Below are 26,501 nucleotides of genomic sequence, written 5' to 3' on the forward strand. Positions count from 1 at the left end.
ATATATATATATATATATATATATATATATGAGGGGAATTGAAGATAACCATGAAATTCATTTGTATTTCATATAAACATCACCTGTGTGGCCTGAACTTACTGTGTTGATCTGCAAGAGGTGAAATTTTTATTCATGGTGCCATTAAGATGCTGAAAAATTACAGATTTTGGATCATTTCCTATCTTCAACTCTGCTTGCTCAGATTGTACCCAAGTTTCTAATATTTCTGTAACATAGCATTCATTGCACACGCCACCATCTGACTTCCCTTAGTCTGACACCCATGCCCTTTCTCATGTTCCAGTTTCCATACTATATCCTGTCCCTGTTTTAAATAGGAAGACACGTGAGAACACAAGAAAGAGGGCAGTCTGCTTTCACTATGGGTCTGTATCACCTTAAACTTCAAAGTGATTTGAAATGTAAAGCTTTTATATATTAGGATATAGAAATGGACTAAATGGGTTGTACTAAGTTTTCTTGTGTAAAAGTTTCTGCGCGCCAAAAGCAAACCAAATTCACAGTGTCTGAACTGGTCTGCAATCACCTGACTTCTCCCTTGTGCCAGACGCATTCCCTCCATCCGGCGGCCGGTCTTCAGAGGTGATGGTCCCCAGAGACCTTAAGCAGTACCGTTTGTAGCCAGGCAAAAGGGGCGTGCCCGCTCCACACATTAGTGACTGATGGCAAAGAGGAAGCCAATGATGTACACTACTGCCCTGACACGGACACAGAGTTAGCTTCCTGGCAGAGGAGATGAGATAAGGAACTGAGAGAGGTGCCCCCAAAATGTCCTGTAATATTTGCTGACTTCCCTTTCCATCCATACAAATCCATTTCCAATTCCTCACACCTACTCTTCGGAAGAATCGATTGGCTACAAGATGGATGGGTCTACAGTGTGCATTTATTTATGCCATATATATATATATATGTTGTATATATTATCTGATTCCTCTACAATGCCATTAGACCTAAAAGCTGCAAATTACATAGTGCCTATAAATATATTTTCAGTGAAGAATTCAGTTGTAGTTGAAAAGTAAGTAATATAAATCATGACTGTAAGAATATTTCAACCACCTAAAATTATAATTTCCTTCCATTTGATTACGCCAATGTCTTCCCTCCTCGTGAACTTTTATCTTTTCCCAGAATATTCTGAACTTGAATCCATTGAAGTGAATAAAATCGTGGTTTCTGAAATCCTCGCCTCCAAACCTCAGTATGTGACCTTCCCTGGGGTAGGATTTGCTGATAAAAGAGGCTATGAGCGTGAAGACAAGGCAGAGGCTGGAAAAGCGCATCTGCAGGCCAGTGAAACTCAAGCCCTGCAGCAAAGCGGACAGCAATAGTTTCTCCGAGCTTCAAGGACTGAAGCGGTCTGGCCTGCACGTTCATCTGGGGCTCCTACTGTCTCGAACTGTGAAAGATTAAGTGTCTGTTGTTTTAAGTTGCTCAGTTTATAGTTTGCTTGCAAAACTCAGGAATAAATGCACCTTGAAAAAAATCAGCATTGAAGTAATGCGGGGTGCTCGTAAGGAGGCTAAACTGCTTGACTTGCTAGTTGGCTGGCTCTCGGTTCTCCTCCCTAGACATTTAAATTCAGATGGTCGTGGTCCTTAAAGATGCCATATGGCACACTTACTATGGCCCTGGAAGACACAGGCAATCTTACAGCTAAATATAAAGTCTAAAGCCCACACTCGCAAAAGTCAGTCTCCTTAATTCTTCCTGGATTCATGTTTTGCTGAACCCAAAAGAACCCAGCACCATCTTCTTAGACACCCTAGAATCTCTCCTGACATTCTACCATTTCAGCAACAAATAAGTCTGTCCTGTGGCTTTCCACTTCCTGACAGAATGTGCTCTCTTCAGGTCCTGTGTCTGCCATGTTCATAGGAAGGACTTTCCTTGGTTCTCCGTATTTGTCCGGAGAGACGTGAAAGACGGGATTTCTAAAGTTTGATAGAACTGAAAACTGTGCACTGGTTTTCTGTTTTTCAAGTGACATCTGCCCTTTCTTAGAATGAATAGATGTCACTGGGTCTGTGGGTGAGGAGCTGGAGGGCAGCATCATTTACTGTGAATTAATAGATCCTGCTTAATCACATTTTAGGACACCACCTATGTTCGCAGCCTTTCAATTCCAAGCCCAATAGTTCCCTGGTGCCCAGGAGGAATTGCTCCTTAGAAATCCCAGAAGCTACCCAAATCTTGGCATGTTCAAGCTCTTCCTTGAGAAGAATACTGCTATTTGCACATAACCTCTGAATATCATCTAACTTTAGGTTACTTGCACTAACGAATGCATTATGCATGTTATGCTAATAGGCCTTCTATTGTGTGACTTACGAACTAATAAGTATAGGGCCCTGTTTTTGTTTAATAAAGAGGTGACCATTTTACCTACCTTTGCCAGTAACAACACATTTTACTTAAAATATTTTCGTTATTATTCTATTACTTTCTAAATATAAATCCTATTATTGAAATAGATTTTTCCTTATAAAATATATCCCGATTACAGTTTCCCCTCCTTCTACTCCTCCCTCTTCCTACCCACCTCCCCTCCCCTCTGGATCCATTCCATTTCTGTCTCTCATTAGAAAAGAACAGGTTTCTAAGAGATAACAACCAAATATAACAAAAGCAATATATACTAAGATAAAACTAAAACCTTCATATGGAGGCTGGACAAGACAACCCACCAAAAGGAAAAGAGCAGCAAGAACAGGCACAAGAATCAGAGACCGTCTTGTTCACACACTCAGGAGTCCCACAGAAGTGCTCAAGTGAAATCTATAATACAGACAGAGAACCTGGTGCAGACCCGTGTAGGCTCTGTGTTTGCTGCTTCAGTCTCTGGGGACTCATATGAACCATCTTCAGTTGATTCTTAGGGCCTTGTTCTCCTGGCAGACTCCATCCCTTCTGGCTGTTATACCCTGTCCCCCTCCTCTTCCATGTAGTTTCTTGAGCTATGAGGGGAGGGATTTGATGGAAACATCCAACTTAGAACTGTGTGTTCCAAGTACTCTCTTGGTGCATAGTGTTTGGCTGTGAATCGCTCCCACTGTTCTGCTGCAGGAGGAAGCTTCTCTGAGGGTGGCTGAGTAAGGCCTGATATATGAGCATAGGAGAATATCATTAGGAGTCATTTTCTTGTTCCTTTTTTTAGACCAGTAGTATTCGGTTTTACCCTAAGGATTTTTCTTTCAGCTTGTTTGTATGGTGGTTTACACTGACAGATTTTCGTATGTTGAACCATTTCTGCATCTTTGGGATGAAGCCCTACTTGATCATGGTAGAAGATCTTTTTATTGTGTTTTTGGACCCAGTCCACTAGTCTTTTATTGAGTTTTTCCAACTCTATGCTTATGAAAGAAATTAATCTGTAATTCTCATTCTTGCTGAGTCTTTACACAGCTTGGGTATCAGAGTAACTGTGGCCTCATAAAATGGATTGAACAGGATTCCCTTTCTTTCTATTTTGTGAAATAATTCGAAGAATACAAGTGTTAACTCTAAAAGTCTGGTAGAATACTTGGCCTTGGGCTTTTATTGGTTGGGAGACTTTTAATGACTGCTTCTATTTCACTAGGAGTATGGGTCTGTTCTAATTGCTTATCTGATTCTGATTTAACTTTGGAAAGTGGTACCTACTGAGAAAATTATCTATTTCTTTTCAATTTTCCAACTTGGTGGAGTACAGATTTTTAAACTACGTCCTTATTTTCTGGATTTCCTTCCTATTTCTTGTTGTGCATTTTCTCTACATTTCTGACTTTGTTAACTTTGATATTCTCTCTGTTTGCTTTTCAGAGGTCTCTGAGAGACTGCAGCACATCTCTCTAGGCCCTTGTGGCTCTTAGAGTCTCCACGTAGAAGTCTCTTTTTATGTAATAGGCCAGCCTTTGTGTGTTGTTTGTCTTTTTCTTTGAAGCTTTTCTATTCTTTGTTTTGAGAGTTTAGTGTTTTATGAGGTAGTGACGTGACTTTCTTTTCTGGTAGAATCTATTTGGTGTTCTTTGTGTTTCTTGTACCTTTATAGGTATCTCCTTATTTAGGCTAGGAAAATTCTCTTCTATGATCTTGTTGGAAATCTTTTCTGGGCCTTTGAGGTAGGTTTCTTTCCCTTCCTCTATACATATTATTCTTAAGTTAAATATTTTTATAGTGTCTCATATTTCCTGGATATTTTGTGTTGGAAGGTTTTGTTTTAGATTTAAGATTTTCTTTGGCCAATGTATCTATTTTTTTCTATTGTATCTTCAACCCCTGAGATTCTCTCTCCCATCTTTTGTACTCTGTTGGTAACACTTGCCTCTGCTCCTGTTCAAAATCCTGAATGTTTTATTTCCAGAATCCCCTCAGCTTGTGCCTTCTTTAGTGATTCTACTTCCAATTTCAGCTCTTGAACTGTTTCATTCATTCCCTGGATTGGCATTACAGTTTGTAATTTGTAATACAGTTTGTATTCTTAAATTTCTTAAAGGGATTTAATTATTTATTCTTTAAGGCCCTCTAGCTGTCTTAAGGCCTTTCTCTTGGACTTCAGCTCTATCGATTCAGGGTCAGCTGTGTAGGCTAGCTGGGCTCTAGTGGAGACATCTCACCCTGGCTCTTATTGACTGTGTTTTATGCTGGCATCTAGGCATCTAGGTTTGGGATTATTATACATCTAGGTGCGAATTTCTAGATTTCTCTTTGGTGAATGGGTGTCCTCCTTTTCCCCCGCATCTTGGTTTCTGTTTTTTCTCTGGATTTCTGCAGTGTGTCATGTCTGTATATTTTCTGATAAGAAATTATTTTCTTCGGACCTGATAGTTATGACCACTGTGGGTTCTAGGCAAAATGTATTTCTGGGTATTGGGAGTTGAGAGTCAGGGACGGGGGAGAATCTAGGATTCTGGAGGGCTTCACAGGAGAGAGGAGGACAGAGTGCTCAACCAGGATCTGCTTATTTCATCTCTTTGGAATGGGGAGACAGTGAAGGAAGGTTACCCCAAAAGGTCTGCTGAGAATGAGCAACAAGAGGGGGAAGATCTACAGATAGTCTACCTGCAGCCTTCCCTGGCAGGAGTGATCTGTAGGTTAACAGGGACTGCCTGCTGGAGTTGGGAGCTGGGATATTGCTACAAGTGAGGAGGTAGCGGGGAAGAAGGGAAGGTCTGTGGGCTCCACAGAGGGGCAGAGGGGGACGGAAGGCTGCAGCAGGTGTTTCATTGTAGAGAGAGGGATGAACTGGGGAGCTGAGTTTGGAGGAGAAGGATGGTGAAGGTTTTCAGTTAGCTGACCCATTTCCCTGGCCTGCCCATCAGGGAACACCTGCTGCTGTTAGAAGCTGAGATGATAAGGGATAAGCTGGAGGAAGTATGGCTAGAGAAGGTCTTTGTGATCTGTTAGGAATAGGCTCAGAGAAGAAAGGGAAAATACAGCAGGTTTTCTTCTACAGCGCTGGGGATGAGACAGGGGGTGGAGCTGGGGAGCAGAAGGAGGGGTGTTCATCCTCTGTCTACCTACTTGATGCCCTGGTTGGGGAAGCCTTTAGGTAGCAGGGGATGTCTGCTGGAGTTGGGTACTGGAAGAAAACAACAAGAGAGGGAGAGGGAAGTTAAAAGGGGAAGATCTGTCCCACAGGGGATGGGAGAGGACAGGGAAGGCTGCCACAGGGGTTCTACTGCAGAGCTGGGGATGAGACCAGGGGATTGGAACTGGGAGAACAAAGTTTTTTTCCCTTTTTATACAATATATTTTAATCATATTCTTTCCTCTCCCCCCCAGTCTTCCCAGATTCTTTTCACCTCTTTACCAATTCAACTTCATATTCTTTCTCTCTCTCAATAAAATAAAAAATAAATAAAGTACATTTGGTGAGAGAGATAAAACCCACCGAACTATAAAAAAAGAAAGGAAGAAAGAAAGAAAAAAAGAAAGAAAGAAAGAAAGAAAGGAAGGAAGGAAGGAAGAAAGAAAGAAAGAAAGGAAAGCATGCACACAAAACATGTAGCCAGGTTTGTGTTGGTTAACTGCTTCTGAGCATGAGGTCTGCCCTGGAGTGAGGTTGATACACCCAGTACCACCCCACTGTTGAAAGCTGACTTTTCCCTCTGCTAGAATGTATCTACTACAAATAGCTTTCTGGTTAGCCGTCAGACTCTGTGCCTAAACGCTGTTCTCTAAAATGAGATTTTTGTTGATGTGAACCCATTCTGGTCTTGTGTGTGCTTTCATCGTCTCTACACGTATGAGCCCTGTCATGTCTACAGATGCTGTTCCTTGGAGTCGCCACCACTTTGATTCTTACAATATTTCCACCTCTCTCTACCACATAGATCTCTGAGCCTTAAGGGAGAGGTTTGACAAAAGCTACTCATTTGGGGCTGAATTCTCTAAAATCGTCCGTTTTCTTCACATTGTCCAGTTGTGGGTCTCTTTGTTAATCAGCATCTGCTGCAAGGAGAAGCTTTTGATCATGATTGAGGGATTCTCTGATCTATGGGCATAGCAATTTATCATCAGGGGTAATTTATTGCTAAGTTGCTTTAGCAGAATAATAGTAAGATTTTCCCTTAGGGCCCATGGCGTATCTAGTCTTACATTGTTGGTGCCATTAACAGCATTAGGTGTGGGTTCCATCTCAAATCTTAAATCTCCATCTTAAATCCATTCAAAAATTGATTTGTGATACCCAAAATAATTATGCAACTCTTGCACCAGTGTATCTTGCAGGCAGGGCAGCCAATTTTTTTTTTCGTGTTTAATGACATAAATAGCATCTTGAACAATAAGGCTTTATAGCCAGGTTGTAAAGGTAACCAATAGCATTGGAAATAGCCTATTACATTTAAGGTTTCAATGGGACCTCTTTGGCCAAAAACTAACAAGATATAACCCATTCCTGGTATTTTGGGTTTCACTTGGTAACGTATAGTGTCCAGTTGGGGCACTGTCGCCTACTTTATATGGTAACTCCATTTAAATTCCTCTTTATATATTTTAGAAAGATGGAGTAGTCGGTTTCTACGTGGATTTTAAAGTCTTTTAATGTTAGTTGTCCTTCCCCATATTTTTCTATCTTGCCCCCCCCATGATCCTGCATCTTTAGTTCACTTTTCTCTCTAAACATTTATGACATCATAGGCTATTTTCGTTCCTTTGGAAGACCTATTCCTCACCTCTGCTTCCCTTCTAGCTACCTACCCTCGGTGGATATTCAAAATTAAATTCACATACCTAAAGCTTAAAAGATAGGATCCATACATAATGGAAAACACACAATGTTTGCCTTTATGGGCTTGGGTTAGCACACTCAGGATGACGGCTTCTAGTTCCATCAATTTACCTGCAAATTTTATAACACCATTTGCCTCAAGGCTGAATAATGTTCTCGTGTAAATACACCCCATTTTCAGCATCCATCCATCCATCATCTGTGGAAATCTGCATTATTTCTCATCTCTGGTTATTATGAATGGAAGCACAGTGAACATAGGTGAGCTAGTGTTGCTGTAGTAAGATATAATCCTTTGGGTATGTGACCAAGGGTAGCAGAGCTGGATCTTGTTGAAGATCTATTTTTAGTGTTGAACATCCTTCACATTGATTTTCACAGTCGCTGTACCAGTTCTCACCCTGACCTGCAGTGAATAAATGTTCCCTTTGCAAGGCATCTTCTTCAGCATCGACTGACACTTATTTGATTGATTTTTTTTGCCATTTTAATTGGAGTAAAATAAAATCCCAAAGAAGTTTTCATTTGCTTTTCCCTGATAGCTAAGGAGGCTGAACATTTCAAGTGCTTTTTGAAAAATCTATTTGTGTTTCAGCTTTTGAGAATTACAGTTCTTAGTCTTAGAGTTTTGGGCGGGGGGGTGGTTTGAGACAGGGTTTCTGTGTAGCTTTGGGGCTTGTCCTGGAACTAGCTCTTGTAGATCAGGATGGCCTCGAACTCACAGACACCCTCCTGCCTCTGCCTCCAAGTGCTGGGTTTAAAGGTGTGCGGCACCACCGCCTGACTAGCCAATTTTTAATTGAGTTGTTTTCTTGATGTTCAGTTTTTAATTCTTTACATATTCTAGATACTAGCCCTGTATAATTGATAAAGGTTTTCTCCAGTTCTGTAGGCTGCTGTTTGGCTGAATGATCGTGTCCTCTAGTCTACAGAGGCTCTTTAGCTTCATAAGCTCCCATTTATTAATTGTTGGCCGTAATGCCTGTGCTTTCAGGGTCGTTTCCAGTAAGCCTTCCCTGTGCCAGTAAGTTCAAGCCTAGTCCCTACTTTTTCTTCTATCAGCTCAGTCTCGTGTTGGTCCACTTGGAGTTAAGTTTGTGCAAGTAATTAATATGTATCTATTTGCATTGTTCTGCATGAAGCCATCCAGCTTGACAAGCATATTTGCTGAAGATGTTGGCTTTTGTGAAAAATGACTGGTCTGTGCATGTGTAAATTTAGGTCTGGGTCTTCAGTTCGAATCCATTCACCAGCATGTCTGTCTTAGGGCCATGCCATCCAGTTGTTACTACTATAACTCTGTGAACATTTTGAAATATGGGATGATGTCACTTACACCAGTTCTTTTATTATTCGGGAACGTTTTGGAACATAATGAAAGCAGTCCTAAGAGACAAATCCATAGCCCTATCTACATCAAAAAACTGAAGAGATCTCATTTTGATCACCTAACGAGACACTTGCATCCTTTAGAAAAAAAGAAGAAATAGCACCCCAAAACAGTAGATAGAAGAAATAGACACAGTTCTAAAATCAATAAAATAGAAACAAAAATAACAGAAAGAAAACTTAAACAAAGAACCAATTTTAAAAAAAAAAATCAACACAACTGACAAACCTCTAGCCAATTTAACCAAAAGGAAGAGAAGGTCCACACTAATAAAAGTAAAGATGAAAAGGAGGATATTACCATAAGCACTGAGGACATTAAGAGTCATAAGAGCATACTTTAAAAACTTGTATTCCAAACTGGAAAACCTAAAAATAACAAATCAATTTCTTGACATACATGAACTACTAAAGTTAAATCAAGGTGGCATACACAATTTAAATGAATCTGTAAGTCCTAGTGATGTGGAAGTCATGATTTACAATTTCCCAACTGAAAAGACCTCTGTTCCAGATGGATTAGGAACATAATTCTGCCAGATCTTCAAAGAAGAACTAATGCCAATACTTTTCAAATTATTCTGCAAAATAGACACTGAAGGAACATTTTAGTTTTGTGCAGCAACTATTTCTCAGATACCAAAGCTCAATAAAAAGCTCAACATAAAGACTCAATAAAAAGAAAAAAAATCTCCTTTATGAACATAGAAACAAAAATTCTTCCTAAAATACTTGTGAACCAAATTCAAAAAGCACATTAAGAAGATTATCCACCATGATCAAGTTGTTTTTATCCCACAGATGCAAGAATGTCAAACATGCATAAATCAATAAACATTAATATAATTCACAAACATACCAAAGATAAAGGCCACATGATCATCTCATTAGATGGCCTTGAATGTCTCAGAGAAGACCTTTGACAAAACCCTAAACCCTTACGTAAAAAAGTCCTGGAGAGGATCAGAATACCATGGGCATACCTACCATACTAAAGATGATTCACAGCAAGCTCAGAGGCAACACTGTTCTCAACAACGGGGAAGTCAAAGCAATTCCACCAAAATTGTTACTAAGACAAGGCTGTGCACTCTCTCCATACCTAGTTACTATAGTACTTGAAGTCTTACCTAAGCCATTAGACATCTGAAGTAGATCAAAGGAATTAAAATAGGAACAATTTCCTTCTTTGGTGATGATATGATTTCATACAGAAAAGGCTTTAAAGGCTCCACTGGGAAACTCCTAGAGCTGATAAAAAAAAAAGCTTTCAGTGAAGTTGCAGGTTATAAAATTCACACATAAAAATCAGCAGCATCTCTACATACAAATGATAAGCAGACTGAGAGAGAAATACAGGAAAATTAACATTCCCGATAGACTCAAAAAAAAAAGAAAGAAAGAAAAGATGGAAAAGAAAAGAAACAGTCAGGATGACTCTAACCAAGCAAGTGAAAGACTTCTATAATAAAATCTTTAAGACCTTGAAGACAGGGATCGAAGAAGATTCCAGAAGACGGAAAGATCTCCAGTGCCCAAGAATTGAGGGGATGAGTGTTTTGAAAATGGCCATCCTGGGTGTGTTGTGAGGGGGAGGGGGGCGATCTACAGATTCAATTAGATTCCCATCAAAATTCCAATGCAAATCTTTAAAGAAATTGAAAAAGCGATCCAGTTTTGTATTTCAAATATTTTCATGGCATAGCATGAGGCTTCATATATATGGAACTTAGAGATATAATGCGTTGAAGGCATGATATCTTGAAAGCTAGAGATGATAAGAACATTCTGAACTTCAGAAACCTCTGAGTATGTAGATGAGGTCACGCACAATAAATTGAGCATGATAATGTGCTAGTTATGGCTTATCGCCTTCCTCAAAGAACCAACATGTGTTTGCCAGCGACCCTTACAAGGCTGACTCTCGTAACCAGGAGGAATAGTATTTAATGAGGTGCATGAGTCAGCAAAGTGATGGAGAATCGTAATAACAGATCATAAATAACCAATGCTGGCCTTCTTTCCCACTCACTGGGTCTCCTTCATACCTAGTGTTAACTGGGAAGGAGATGGAAAAGTGAGAGCAAGGGTTGGCTGGTCCAGCAACAAAGTCTGTTGGCCCTCTTGGCCTCTAGGGGGAGCCCAAGTCTCTCTTCCCAAAGAGTAAATCGATTTGAAGGGATACTCTTGTGGAATGTTAGATGTGGTATGGACCACATTACCTCTGGGCCTAGAAGAAGCTAGTCTCATCTTCTCAACCTTGGGAGAGTCCTGGCTTTTTGAGGGGGTCTGAGAGCCAGTCTTAGAAGCGAACATTTCTGGACCCAGCTTGATGCTATGAAGCTTTCCTATAGGCATGATCTCTATCCATCTTTTCTGATATCAGATTGTAACCTTGGCACACCACCCATTCCAAAGGCAGAGTGGGGAGTGGGGAGGTGTGCTCTGGTGGTGATCTCAGAGTCAGGGCACTCCATTTCAGCTTGCCACAGGCAACAGAGATGCTTGTTTTTAAATAGCTGAAGTATATTAGGTTTAAATTTTAAATGAAAAATATCCCGTTTTAGTTCTTCATTCTGAATTCTAAAAAGATGGGTCCTACCCAATTGCCTTCAGCTGTAACTGCAAGTGGTGGCATTCTGCTGGTGGCATTCAGAGTTCTATCTTTGAATGCCATGGTAATCACTGCTTCCCTTGGGGACTGTCGTGCCTGGTGTGAAATTTCCAAATTTTAAATGCCACATCAGCAGGCTCACACCTAAGAGTGTGCACATTTAATATGCAGCTAATGATGGCTTTGCCCAGTTGAAAAGATAAAGCAGGGTTGACTACATTCAAACCAAAGCAGAAATAGCACATCAAGGGCAAGCAATAAAAGGTTGTGTGAGGGAGTGGAGTTAAAGATTATACATCAGTGGTTCACAAACAGTGCATGGCAACCCCTTTATGAGGGTCACATGTGAGATACCTTCCATTTCAGATATTTGCATTACAATTCATAACAGTATCAAAATGATAGTTATGAAGCAGTAATGAAATAAGTTTATGGTGGGGGGGGGTCACCACAAGATGAGGAACTATATGAAAGGGTCACAGCACTAGAAATGTTGAGAGCCACTGTTAGATAAATAATTTGAAATTCACTCATGGCAATATAGCCCCGTGGGGTAAAGCTAGCGCCCTCTGTTTCACAAGCACAGATGCCACAGACCAAGTCCAGAAACTAGGATTGGCTCTTGAGTCTGGGGCTCATAGCATCAGGGCAGCTTAGGGACGTGAATGTGTGCTGCTAGGCTCTGCTCTATCCAGCCTTTGTATGCCTGTGGCATAGAGGAGATTGTCAATGTCCACCTAGTCTTGGCTGCATAGAAAGAGGGTGCTACATCCTGTGTAAATCCCCTCTATTCGTTTCAAAACTTGATAAAGAGATGAAGTAGCATCTGTCCTTTCTTCAGCCTTCTCCTACCCATTGACCTCATGGATGCTGGGGAGATGTAGTAATACATCACCAAAGTTGGCTTAGACTAATTCCATCCTATGCAGTCATTGATGCTTTTGCTATTTTGCACAGCTATTATAAATTGAGAATCAAGGTCTCCCTACGCTCTAGACTGCCCCCCAACTCTCATCCATCCAAGTGCACAAGCACGAAGTCACTCTTTTATTTGCAAAGAGCAGCCTCGTGCCCACCAAGTCATTTCTGATCCTGTGCGCACAGTCATCACAGGTGCACCCAGGAATCGAGGAAAATCTTAACCAAGTTTTATGCAGACAGCTGCAGGGAAGGAGTAGGTAAAGATGTCTGGGAGGGAGAGAAAAATAGCACATCTAGAACAAGAAAGGGAAGAGGATGCTTTCAGAAGACTCTAAACTTTCTGAAATTTCATCCAGGATCAAATAAACAGATTTTGCAGGCTGTCTTGAGACATCCCCTGGAGACTGTATACACATGCTGCCACCATCAGAAAGATCGGCCCAAAGTTCTGCTTCACCCAGAATGACGGAAAGCTATCCAGAATGCCATCCTTCACCTTTGTGCAAACCCATGATCTGCCTTCGGCCTCAGTAGTACAATTTTCTCGGTTCTAATCATTGAACAACAGGCGACTTCTGGGACAAACCAATGTACTTGCTGTGATGAAGATGCTAATTGCAAGAGAGAAACTGAATCCCTTTTAAAATTAGACCATAAATCATAAGGGAGAAGAAAGCCAACATTTGTAAAAGCAAAAAAAAAATGAGACTCAGACATCCCTCAGAACTTCTGGAGCCAGGAGTCAAGAAAATTGAATCATAATACTGATTTACAAAGCTAAAGAAAAAGCATCCTAATAATTCACTAAACGACAGCTGGAAAAACCTAAACAATTTCTCAAAGACAAAAATCTCCATTTTTTTTTGTTTTGTTATGAGCTCTTTGTGAGCAAATGGTATTTAGAAAAATACGTTAAGGAGTCATTGCTATTTCTACAGATATGTACATGTGTCTGCGTGAGAGCATATGCAAATATGTATGCGTGTGCCACAGCAATCGGAAGAGGTTACCAGATCACCTGGGGCTGGAGTCACAGGTGTTTGTAATACATTCGTTGTGGACGCTCCACTCTAGTCTTCAGGGCTGAGAACTACTGAGGTATCTCTACTGTGATGCTGAGATGATTCTTTTTCTTCCTTCCTTTCTTTCTTTCTTCCTTCCTTCCTTCCTTCCTTTCTTCCTTTCTTTCCTTCTTTTTGTGGTTTTTCGAGACAGGGTTTCTCTGTGGTTTTGGAGCCTGTCCTGGAACTAGTTCTTGTAGACCAGGCTGGCCTCGAACTCACAGAGATTCGCCTGCCTCTGCCTCCCAAGTGCTGGGATTAAAGGCATGAGCCACCACCGCCCAGCACTAAGACAATTCTTTTAAAGGAAACAAATCACTTGCAAAATGATGCACCTGTGATAATAAGAACACTCAGGGCCTTGGTTTCTCTCATCTGGCTCCAGTGGGGGTTATCAGGACTCCCTGTGGGGAACAGTTGAGCCTAAGGTCAGGATAGGGAATGTACAGGGTAAACCTGGAGCATCTCAGAGTCTCAGAAAGTAAAAGGAATGCCCCAAATAAGAAGACAGAGGAGACAGCTTAGCAAGCTCTTGGCGGTCAAAGCAGAAAGAAGATAAAGGGAGTTCTACCAAATTATAACCTGGAGTGTGAATACTCTGGGACTCCACACTGAGGTAGATACACGACTAAAGAAAGATTCTGCCCTGTGGTAAACATGGACATACAAATATTTCTGTGGCATGCAAATATAGATTCCTTTGGTCGTTCATCTAGGACTGGTACAAATGGTGCTTATGCTACTTCTGTGTTCAGCTTTTGGTTTTCCCAGTGGTTGTACTAGTTTAGACTCCCACCGGCAGCAGACAGAGGTGAGTTCCCCCATAGCCATGTCAGTGTCTCTTGTAGTATTTTTTTTCCTTTTTTTTGAAATTGATTTCATTTATCTCTACATTTGTCTCTGCTCCCTTCCCTTCTTCTCCCCTCCTCTTCAGCCCTCTCCCATGGTCCCCATGCTCCCAATTTACTCAGGAGATCTTGTCTTTTTCTACTTCCCATTAGATCTGTGCATGTCTCTCTTAAGGTCTTCTTTGTTGTCTAGGTTCTCTGGGATTGTGAATTGTAGGCTAGTTTTCTTTGCTTTATGTCTAAAAGCCACTTATGAGTGAGTACATATAATATTTGTCTTTCTGGGTCACTCAATATGATGCTTTCTAGAGGTGGGGAAAAGGGAACACTCCTTCATTGCTGGTGGGAGTGCAAGCTGATACAGCCCCTTTGAATAACAGTATGGCAATTTCTCAGAAAATTAGGAAACTACCTTCCTCAAGACCCAGTAATACCTTTTGGACGTATACCCAAAGGATACTCAATCATACCACAAGGACGGGTGCTCAACTATGTTCATAGCAGCATTGTCTTTCATAGCCAGAACCTGGAAACAACCTAAATGCCCCTTGACCAAAGAATGGATGACGAAAATGAGGTACATTTACACAATGGAGTACTACACAGCAGAAAAAAATGACATCTTGAAATTTGCTGGCATATGGATGGATGTTGTAGTTTTCTTGATGGCATCCATTCTAATTGAGGTGACATGAAATCTCAATGCAATTTTAATTTACATTTCCATAATGGCTAAGAATGTTGAGCATTTTTTCTATATTTCTTGGTTTTTTGTGTTTCTTCTTCTGAAATAGAAATTGAATTGAACTGTCTGTTGAACTGGTTTGGTCACTGTTGAATGGGTTAGATGTTGTGTCTGATAGAATGCAGGGAGTTATTTCAATTTCCTTGTATCTATTGAGATTGGCTTTGATTCTGAGTATATGGTCAATTTTGGAGAAAGTTCCATAAGGTGCAGATAAGGTATATTCTTTTATGGTTGGGTAAAATGTTCTGTAAATATATTTAAATCCCTAAGATTTATGACATCTATTAGTTCCTGCCTGTCTATGTTTAATTTTTGTCTGGCTGCCCTGTCCATTGGTGAAAGTGGAGGATTAAAGTCTCCTACTATCAGTGTATGAGGGTCAATATATGATTTAAGCTGTAGCAGGTTTTTTTTTTTGTTTGTTTGTTTTACAAATGTGGGTGCCCTTGTGTTAAGGGCATACATATATGTTAAGAACTGAAACATCATGTTGGATGATTTTTTTTTTATGTGAATGCAGTGTCCTTGCCCATCTCTTTTGACTAATTTTGGTGTGGAATCTTTTTTGTTAGATATTGCTTTTAATGTCTTTTTCCAACCCTTTACCCTGAGGGAATGTTTATCCTTGATGTTGAGATGATTCTTTTTTTTTTTTAAATTTTGTTTAACTTTATTTTATGTGCATTGGTGTGAAGGTGTCAGGTCCCCTGGAACTAGATCTTCAGACAGTTGTGAGCTGCCATGTGGGTGCTGGGAATTGAACCCGGGTCCTCTGGAAGAGCAGTCAGTGCTCTTAACCGCTGAGTCATCTCTCCAGCCCGAGATGATTCTTTTAGGCCACAGAAATAGAGATCGGTTTTGCATCCAGTCTGCCCAGTCTCTGTCTTTTTATTGGGGAATTGAGACCACTGATACTGGGAGATATCCATGACCATTGTGGTTAAAGGGAAAGAGGAACACAAATGACAATGCAAACTGAAAATTACACTACAAATTATTTTATGTTGTTTCTTTAGGAATCCTCTAAAACTAGAGGATGGAGATTATTTGAAGTTTGAGATTTTGTCGTTCCTACTATTTTGGCTATTGCCGCACCCAAACCCCTTGCATATTACCTGTCTTCCAGAACTCTTCCTTCCTTCCTTCTTCCTTCCTTCCTTCCTTCCTTCCTTCTTCTTTCTTTCTTGTCCTTTGTTCCTTCCTTTTTTCCCTCCCTCATTCATTCATTCATTCATTCATTCATTTATAAACCAGAATATGCACTGGCCACACATCTCTTTGCAGTTTGCAGAATGTGAAAATTCTTTCACTCTTCTAGAGCACATCAGTAATCAGACCTTGGAGTGACTAGTGTTCTAGCCAAATACTGTCTCCCCGGCACATCAGGGACTTTGGGACAACAAACAACACTTCAAGCCATAAAGCTGCACCAGTGTCTGTATTCAGGCTCTGCACCGCATGAACTACCCTGATGGAAGAACGGGGCTGTGGAATGAAGGCGTTCAGCAGAGGTTCAGAGCTATCATACCCATTGGCAGGAAACCTCCAGGCAGGGTGGGGCTATGTACTGACTGGAGACACAGGAACATAAGGCTCTACAGTTATCCTCACATGACAGGGTCAAGTCTCCAGCCACGACAGGGTTCGTGGTCTGAGCCCAGCATCCTGCCCCTGACCTTTTCAGTGTGTTGACATCTAGTCCTTTCATACCACGGTTCTCACCACGGTCTCTCACCCCAAAACTGTGATACATTGTCCCTAGCCTTTGTGACATGCTTGCTCCCTGTTCTTAGACCTCCAGCTCAGTTTCCAGCAACCTGTTCCCTCTTCAGACTGTACCTGGCCAAAACACTCAGTGTCACCAGAAGTGACAATATAAGGAGTCACTGTCTCATTAGAATCTCAGCTGAATTTGAGAAGTATGGAAAGTGCAGGCTTGACCTGTGGGTGTGGCTTCCAGTCCATGTATTTTCTCCAGAGCCACCAAGCTTTTCTTTTGCGTGAGACATCAGCTTCCTCTCTGCTCCACAGAGCCACCGTGGCTAAAGCTGGGTGCATCCCACGTCTTTGACTCTGCCTTTCCCCACATAATTCTTCCATTCTGTCACCTGCTTTATGATTTCTGGTCAATGTCTTAATAGATGTAACAAAGTACCAGCAAGTTGTAATCCACAGAAGGTAATTCTTCACATTCCTAGTGTAGGGGGCCTCCAAACAAGACTTCCCCAGAGCCAGTGTCTGGAGAATTTCTGGTTGCTAGTCCTATTTGGACATCTTCGTTGTGTCTTCTTATCACCATGAAGGCATAAAGCACCCCCCTCTTCCCTGTTTAAAAGGCCACAGCTCTCTGTATGAAGACTCCAGGTATATAATTGAGCTGCCTTCCAAAGGCACAAACCCTAAGTGCTCTTACCTTAGGAACTAAAATTGCAACAATGGAATTTGGGGTCCCCAAAAGCTTTATCAGGCAATTGATTGATTGTCTTGGTGTTTGGTGACGGGGAGGTTAACGAGGGACCAGAATTGTGGCTTCTTTCTAGATTGGATGGCTACAGAAATCAGGGTCCCTTAAACTAAAAAAAAAAAAAAAAAAAAGAAAAGAAAGAAAAAAGAAAATCTAGGTCTGTATCTTCTAAAGGAAGACTTTTAGGACCTTTGGGCTGGGTGGCCGGACTTGGACTCTAATTTGCATGTAGTGTAGGCTTGTGCTGACGAATCTGGAGAGAGGAAACTATGTTATTAGAATTGTGTTTCAGGGAGATAAATTTGGCTGTTTTGTGCAAGAGAGGTTAGCTGCAAATCGGGACCAGGGAGGAAGCTATCATAAAAAGATATGTGTAATGAAGGTCTTTAATGCAAGACAAGAGCCAGGGGGAGATTCCAGATCCTAAAAATAGCTCAGCTCAGCGGAGCAGGTGCTGCGGTCTGAGCCGCGTGGGGGCAGGAGGCAGCAGGCTGATAATTAGTCTCCCCAAGTTCTCCCTGGAGGACAAAGCAGCTGGCATTTGCCTTTCTAATTCTAGCTGTGACTCCCATCTCAGCACAACAAAAGGATTCTTTGGAAGGAGAGTGGGCCTCCAGAGATGAAAGGCCGTGAGGGGGTGTGGAGGGTGTCCAGTTATTCAGAGGCAGGCCAGTTGCAACACAGCATTTACAGTGGATGTCAGTGGTGGCAGGAGGTGGTGGTGGTGGGGGGGTGATGCAACCCCCTTACCTCACGCTAAGTGCTAAACTGCCAGCCTGGTTGAAATGTCCCTCTTCTCCTTGACCATAGCAAACAAAATTGGTGGTTTATCTTCAACAAACTTAGACATAGACACGCATGCCCCGTCTCATGGTGGCGGTTCCTCTTATGTAACACTCTTGAGAGGACATGAGTAAAAGAACCAAAAGCAGATTCCTGTCCTGCCTGTGAGGGTCAGGGTTTGGGGGCAGAGACTGAGGGGAGCTATTGGTTGGCATGAAAACCTATGAGAAAGAGCCTTGTGATTCTAAGGGTATTACATTGTATTACGTGGATTGAAAAATCACATTCCCCCAGGATTACAGGTTCAATCATTATCTTTCATGTGGCATTGGAGACCAGTTTCATTTCTATATACTTTCTCTGTCTTAGTTGTGGTGATAGACACATGAGCCAGCATGTATGACAAAAATCAAAACATTAAATGTGCACACACCAGGGTGTGTGGAGGATATAAATAAAATTGGGAAATACGAGATTGGAAATGCAAAATAAGCTCTAATATCAACACCCTGTTGTGATTTCACGCATATTTTACTAACTAGAGGGAACATCTCAATGCCAAGTCTTTAAACTTGAGTGTAGAACCTGAAGTCACAATAGAAGCCAGAAAAGTAGAAAGGGACCTTGGGAAGGGAGAAAGAAACTCTAGAGGGGGAATCTAGTGAGAGACAGATGCTCTGAGAGGAGACAATGAAAGCCGTGTGGAGATCAGGGAGTTCTTGGGAAGCACAGAAGGCAATTTAGATGAAAAGGGAGGAAAGGAAGAAAACTAACAAGAAGGATGTTGGCAAAGGTTGGAAAGCTTGCATAAAAGTCATACAGTGTGTGTGTGTGTGTGTGTGTGTGTGTGTGTGTGTGTGTGTGTGTACAGATCTACATGGGCTGATAATGTTCCCCCTAAGGTGCAAAGACTAACAAAACTCCCAGTGCTGAGTATAGCAAACCTCCCTTCAAGTTGTTGGTCATGGTTTTGCATGGACACCTATGATGGTTTCGCATGGACACCTACAACAATATAAATCATTGCCATTGCCCTTGGTTGCCCTCGGAACTTGACCCTGTTACTAAAGAGCAGCATGCACTTCAGACACAGGTCTTACAGGAATCCGTCTGCAACTGACCTGGTAGCTCTTCCCTGCTGACTTCTTCAGAAGGGGTTGTATAAGCTGCCAAGGAAGAAAAGCAATCAGTAGTCCTCCCCAGATGGAAAGCCTGGGAAACATAACAATAGCTGGCCCGGTACGAGAGCCCCAGGAGGCAATGGTGGCACTTTTATCTTAGAGATAACCCACATCCATCTAATCGGACTTGAGGATTGCGCTGTAGGTAGTAATTCATTTTTGAGACTATAAACCCAGCAAAGAGCCCATGGCTGACGAAGCGATAAATCTTGAAGGAAAACCTGTAATTGTCATTTTCCTAAACCAGTAAGATTTCCAACTGTATTCTAAATGCTTATCATTATACCAGCAGATAAGTAGAGGTCTCACCCCTAATCAAACCAGTTTCATTTTGAAGCAGAGAGAGACTTCAATGAGTTCCTCAACTGGTCAGAATTCAGAGACTATTACCTTAGTGTGCCCAGCTCCAGTTGGTACATCTGTATTAGGACCAGCCCATATACGTAAGGTTCAGGGAACAGAAGAAGGGGCAGAAAAGTTGGAAGAGTCAGAAGACCAGGATGCCTGTGATCAGTGTCTTCTAGACATAGCAACGATGCTGTACACATAAAAAAAATCTCAGCAATGTGTTTGTCTAAACAAGACATGTCCAGTGGCAGCACCCATCAGCAACCAACATGGACAGTCAAGATTTCGCAAGGTCCACCTCTCAAGGAGAGCCTACAGGCAACCAATGGCTCCTCAGAGGTGGAGAATCGTTCTTCTCCAGAGATGAACCCCCTGGCGGGTTATCCAGTCCGATTTGGTTAGCTCTAAACATGTACATAAGCACAACACTGAGTGGGCTGAGTAGGTTATTATACTTATATGTGTGTGTCACAATAAAAATTACAGAAAACGAGGTCATGGGCTTGAGAAGGAAGGGCCTGGGAGGAGTTGAAGAGGAAAGGGGAGGGGTGGACATGATGTAGATAGGTTACTCATGTATGAAATTCTCAAAAAGATAAAAATTTATATTAAAGAAAGAAGACAACAAAGTCAACACACAAATACACACACAACCATGTGGGAGGTACGATGGCGGTTTTGGCAGAAATGAACATCTTGGTGCTGTTAAGAAGAATGCCAGGAAGGCATTATGGGCAGGTCCACCCCTGGAGCAAAGGCCCTGAGGTGAGACAAGAAAGATGCCTAAGAAGAACTTGTTCTTAATGCCAAGGGAAAGAGGAAGCTGTGGGATGCTCTGAAAGCCACAGGCTGCTGCCCTAGTATGTACCTGCTAGCCACATTTCCTGCCAAATAACACAGAGGCCCAGGGGATCCGCTGTGTGGAATAGAAGGCATGGGGGTGGTGATATCACATCTGGATGTAATGATGGCAAAGCCTGGCGGCAGGCTCCCAATCACACCATCCTGTCTCCTGATGCCACGTGGAAGTTGCCTGCCTGTGTGGAAAGCCACAACTGCTGTGATGAGCAGCTGCATATCCACGTCACCATTAGAGATGGGTGGCTATGGACTGGGTGCTCTTTCCTCCGGGGTCAACCAGATAAACCATTGCAATGCAGATAAAGCTGGTGGTATAAACGTATCTGCTGCAAGATGAGGTCATCTGGACTGGCCCCTATACTCTCCTTCTGAAAATGTCTCTAGCGGGTGTATTCTTCTCCCATCTTAACTAACTTACTCTTGAGGACTCTTTCATGTTTGAGGCTACATGCATCCTTCTGGGCACCATTGTGTCCAGCACCCAGCATTCTGTGAGTGAACATCTTCATCATTGGTGGAGCTGCAGCGACCTATGACGCGGTCCACATAGGCCACCAAGCTGTTTTTTGAGTCACAGATTGTCCTCATGTGTGTAGCAAGCGTGGCCCTCTGTGAGTATGTTCTTGACTCTGTCCCTGGTGATGGATCAGACTTTGACATTTTTTGTGGCTTCTTGAGGTTTGCTATTTGCTGAGGGACAAAGCAGCAGTCACTGGGTTTTCTTCGCAGGCAGAAGAGGAACCAGCACAGAGTAACTTGAAGAATTTTGGGTTGCCGGTTTCCTCCTGGTGGGGCATTAGTGGGAGTAGCCATGGCAGGGTGTGCCTGATGTCGTTTCCTGCACGTATTTGGAAAAAGAATCCCAAAGAAAGTTCTAAACTGCAGATACATAACAGGTCTTAGGGCCTTTCTGGGGTCGTGGGTGTCCTTTCCTCAGCTCACCCCCTCTCCAGCTTCTTCCGTTTATGAACTCTTGTTCTCTTTCCCGAGAAAGAGACTTTAATCGAATTGAGTTGCCTGGTGTGATGGTAGCTCTAACTGTCAACTTGACACAGCCTAGAATCACTTAGGAAGAGCATCTTAATGAGGGGCTGTGTGTTGGGTTGCCCTGTGGGCGTGTCTGTGGGGATTCTCCTAATTAAGTTAATTGATGCAGAAAGACCCATCCTACTGTGGGTGGAACCTTCTCTAGGCAGGGGTCCTGAACTACATCAACAGAGGAACTGAGCTGAGCATAAACAAGCCCGGAGCACAGGCACTCATTTCTCCCTGCTCTCGACTGAAGATGGGATACGATCAGCGCTACACGCTCCGCAACCATGACTTCCCTACCATGATGGAATCATAAGTAGGATGAGTTCCTTCTCCCTAAGTGACCTTTACTCAGGGTGTTTATTACGCAGCAGAGACGAATCTAGAACCCTAGACCAACCGGTTACATGTGACTTCACACAGCAGAAGCAGCCTCGGACAGAGTTGCTTTCCTGCTGTTCCTCTATCATGAGGTTTAGAATAATGTAAAAGGAAGCGGAACCGTTTCGTTGTCTCCATCTTTTTTTCCCATATTTGTGTACATCTTTTTTTAACAGATGTCAATCACAGTTCCTAAGTTTCTGAGTTGTACTCAGCCTGACTGAGTTTCCGTTGGTGCTGCGTGAGGACCTTCCGCTCCTTCAGCCAATAGCCGCTCAAGTACGAGCCCACTGTGCTGCAGGAGCGCCTTCTGCTCCTTTAGCCAATAGCTGTTGAAATACCAGCCCACTGGGGCCAATAGCTGTTGAAATACCAGCCCACTGGGGCATGGTCTATTTATTTATCTTTAAAAAAGAGCGACAAGCCTCTGCCTGATTTTTTGGTTCCAGCGCTTGGTTCCGGCTCCTGCTCCAGCGACGAGGCTCCTTTCCTGACGGTTGGTGTTTCATGAGTTTTACCCCCAAAAATAAATACCCCTTTAAATCCTAACTGGTGTGGGATTGTTTTGCACATTAAGTTGGTTCTGCACAGAAGACTCTGGCCTCCCACTCTGTTCTCTGCTGGCTAAGGATTCACCGAGAAGGTGGACCTCCACAACTCCGAAGCACACTGGCACCAGAACCCAGCAATGCTGGAACCTGGCAGCAGACTTCCAGCTTCTAGAACAATGAGAGATGAAGTAACGCAGAGCTGTAAAGAAGCTAAGTATAAGTAACAGAACAGGTGAGGTAGACGTACGTGTGCCTAATACACAATGCCCGCAGGGCTTCAGCTAGAGCTGGTGTCTTAAGGAGAACAGCCTGTCTCACCAAGCATGTCTCATAACCCTCCCCAGCTCCTTCAGGCTGAAGAAAAAAAAAAAAAAAAACAGCAAGTACCCTTTTAGCGGGAGGGGCAAGATCCTCTTGGAGAAAGAGTCAAGAAGTAATGCATTTCTTGGCGATGCTTGGGTCACACCACATGGGGACAATGCCACTCATCAAAAGAAAGAGAAACCCCACACATGGAAATATGATCCCTGCTTGATGCTGAAAACATCCACATTTCCAACCACTATCTTATGAGACGTTGTTACAGCATAGTGTATCTGGGGTAGTAGACACAGATAAGACGTAATTCCGAAGACACTGTCCCTGCTCCTGTGTGGACTGAGTGTGAAGAGGATGGTTCCTGATGCTTCGTCCCCGTCCTCTCCCCACTCCTGAGAAGGCCAGAGGTATTCTGCTGGTCAGAAGAGAGACAAATTTCTTCCTGGCTCTTTCAAATCACAGACTGAGAACATCACTCTCTGGTCACTGGATCCTTAATAATATGAGTTTAATGTTCTTTCTTTCAGTTCCCCTGCCACCGGCTTCCCTTTGTCTCAGAACCAGCCAGGGCTTCAGCTCGCTGAATAGCTTATATATGTGTGTGGTGTCCATGAATGTATATGTATGTGTCGGGTTTTAATGCTTGTTTAAGTATCTTGTGTTTGTTGAACATATTCGCTGAGGCCAGCAATATTTCAGGGCATACATACAGAGTGTATCGATCAATTCAACCCATCCACTCATAGCCACCGCCTTCCCAATTTCCAGGAATCACTATTAATATATTCATACAGCTGTTTTTCTATCTTATATGAGAAAAAATAAGCAGTGCTTGACTTTCTATCTCTGACTTACTTATTTTAACATAACATCCTTAATTTCCATCCATTTTGCTGGAGACAGAGTTCTCATAGATGGAGCATAAGGCAGTTTCACTGTTTAGTTTTTGATAATGGTCATGCTGGTTCACATATTAGCAACAGTGTATGATGACTGCATTATCTCTGGCTCTAACTTGGAGAAGTCAGTTCTCTGTTGGGAACTGCAGACCCTGAATATTCTGCAACCCCTTGCCCGATGGAATAAGCACAAGCAGCTGCTGGTCTAAGCACAAGACCCTCATGAGTTCCTGATGGCTGGGGAGTGGTTTCTGGTGGGCTTGCAACTAAAAAATCCTGAGAGCTAGGGCATGGCCATTAATCAAGGAGAGCCTTATATAAGCTTCCCTGGAACACAATAAAATTGGCATTCTTGTTTCAAAGATGACCCATCTCTCTCTCTTCCTCTCTCCCTCCCTCCCTCCCCCCACCCCCGTGTGTGAGTATGTGTGTGTGTTTCAATCTCCAGCCCCTTGCCCAACTCGTGAACCATCCCATGATGCAGGCACGACAGTTATCCCTTCCATCATGGGCTCTGGGGGACCAAACCCAGGCCATCAGGTTTGTATGACAAGTGTTTTTACTCACAGAGCCCCATATACCTCGTATCCTTTCTTCCATGTGCGTAAGTTTTCTTAGTGAGTTTCTAACAGAGAGGTCCAGGGTATACCATTGGGGGGGTAGGAGGAGCGGGGATAAAGGAACCCTGGAGTTATGTCCAAATGTTTAACTGCTTTAGGCTGACCATGTTTTCATTTCAAAACACATAGAAGTTTTTTCACACCAAATTCTCACCATGGTAGTGGGGGAACAAATTCCCAGCTGCAGGTTGCAACAATGAGATGGAAGTAGCCTATTCCCTGCACAGACATCCAGGCCTGCTCGTTTGCAGGTGGAGCTGTGTTCGTTTTTAACTATGCCAATTCTTACTACAGAACCTGAGGGCTCAGAAAGTACCCCTGGAAATATTATTTCCTCATTTAAAAAAAAAAGTCATCTTTGACTTCTGACTTGTGTACAATATTGTAGAGGCTGGTAGTAGTTAATAAAACTGTCACTGAACACGATCCTTGAAGTATTACTCTTTTCCTGTCCTAAGAATATCTCAGGTAACCTGCCTCTTCCTGCTTGGGTGTCTTTAGTGGGGTCCCCTGGGGTGGGGAGTGCTCTCGTCCACAACCTCTGCTCTCTCTGCTGCTATGTATGGTCAGAGAATAACAACAGTTTGTTGAACATGCAAACACTGACGTTATCTTTTTGAAGACTTTAAGAATTATTTAATGATCTAAGCTGTCATTTTGGGGCATCATTTGTTATAAATTGCTCTTCAACTTCTCTAAACACAAATAAAATTTCAAGCGCACCTTCAGGACTATGAGTTGTACAAGCAAGAGACAGTGTTGGTGCATCCCTGTAACTAGAGGGAGCTGGCTTCCTGCAAAGAGCAGTCTGGTATTTGGAAAGCTAGTGTTGCCCAGAGACCAGCTCTTCACTCTTTTCTTTGTACCTTTGCTTTCATGTTTATTTAGTGATCCTCCACCTCCAGATATAGGAGACCCAAGGAGAAAGAGAGCCAACACAGGAAGGCCTGTTCACAATGCAGTAAATTGAATTTCATCCAACCCATGATCATCCCTACATGGAAGTCTAGGCAGTGAATGCTAATTTACACTTCCCTCAGAGGAAAATAAGAAGGATGTAGAGTAGGGGTTTGAACAAGCCAAATCAAATATCTCCTATGCCACCAAGGGCTTAGGCGAATCGACAGAGGAAATGTATTTATGTTTAGACAAATTGGTAGAAGATATTTGGAAAATAACATGACTGGAAATATAACTTCTTAAGCTTCTTAAAATCCAATCATTAGTAGCCAAAAATCTGGAATTTAGGGCAAAAATAGCATAGTTTCCTGTGAAATAATTATGCATGTTCTGCGAAATATGCCAAGCTCAGACAGTTAAAGACTGCAGGACCCTTCTCATCTATAAAATGTTAAAAGTCACAGAAATTGGGAACAGAATGCTAGTAGCCAGAGGCTACGGGAGGGGGGCAGTTGTCAACCAGCAGGTGCATTGCTGTTGTTAGAGAAGCTCTGCGGTTTCTACACACAGACCAGCAATGGTGTAGAATACCAATGTTGAAGCTTTTAGGTGAAAACAGAGAAGAAAGGCTTTGAGATGTTGTCACCATAAGACATGGTGCCTCTTTTTTATCCATAGCGAGCAAATACTGGTCACTGCCAGCATGTACGGGAGGGAAATCCAGTCTTCTGCAGTGGTGTGACAGACACCTGGCATACCAGCTAGATAGACTCCAGGGCAGATCATCAGTAGCTGGGGTGCACAAACTGAACTGGATAAGTTTTCAAAAACAGAGAACATGAAGTTGGATGGCTAGGGAAGTGGGGTTAGATCTAGGAGAGAAGTTGGGAGAGGGGACAATATAATTCAAATACATTGTGAGACATTCTTAAAAAATTAATAAAATTTTTTATTAAAAACACATTCGAAAATACTTTTGTCTGAGTACTAAAATGATGTTCTATGTACTTCAACTCAATAAGAAGGCATGGACTTTGTCTCTGACAATTTAGTGACATATGTAGGTCTATAATACTAGAACCTATGGGTAGTTTTGAAATCCTCAATGTTGTCTCTAAACTGGGCGTCAAAACCCATGAGCTAGCTGAACATGACATAACCTAATGAAAATCTTCCTGTAGGTGTTATTATTGCCAGGTTGGATATGGACAAATTGCACTACTGCAAAAATACCAATGTGTTTGATTGTATGGTATTTGCCTAGGAACTGCTAGATAATACATGTCGGATTGTAAACCTGTGTTGTAAGTCTTGCATGAATAATGTACATTTAGAGATGACA

This window comes from Microtus oregoni, unplaced genomic scaffold (assembly GCF_018167655.1).
Source record: "Microtus oregoni isolate MIOR12 unplaced genomic scaffold, Mior012 000000F_ref0000247, whole genome shotgun sequence".
NCBI lineage: Eukaryota > Metazoa > Chordata > Mammalia > Rodentia > Cricetidae > Microtus > Microtus oregoni.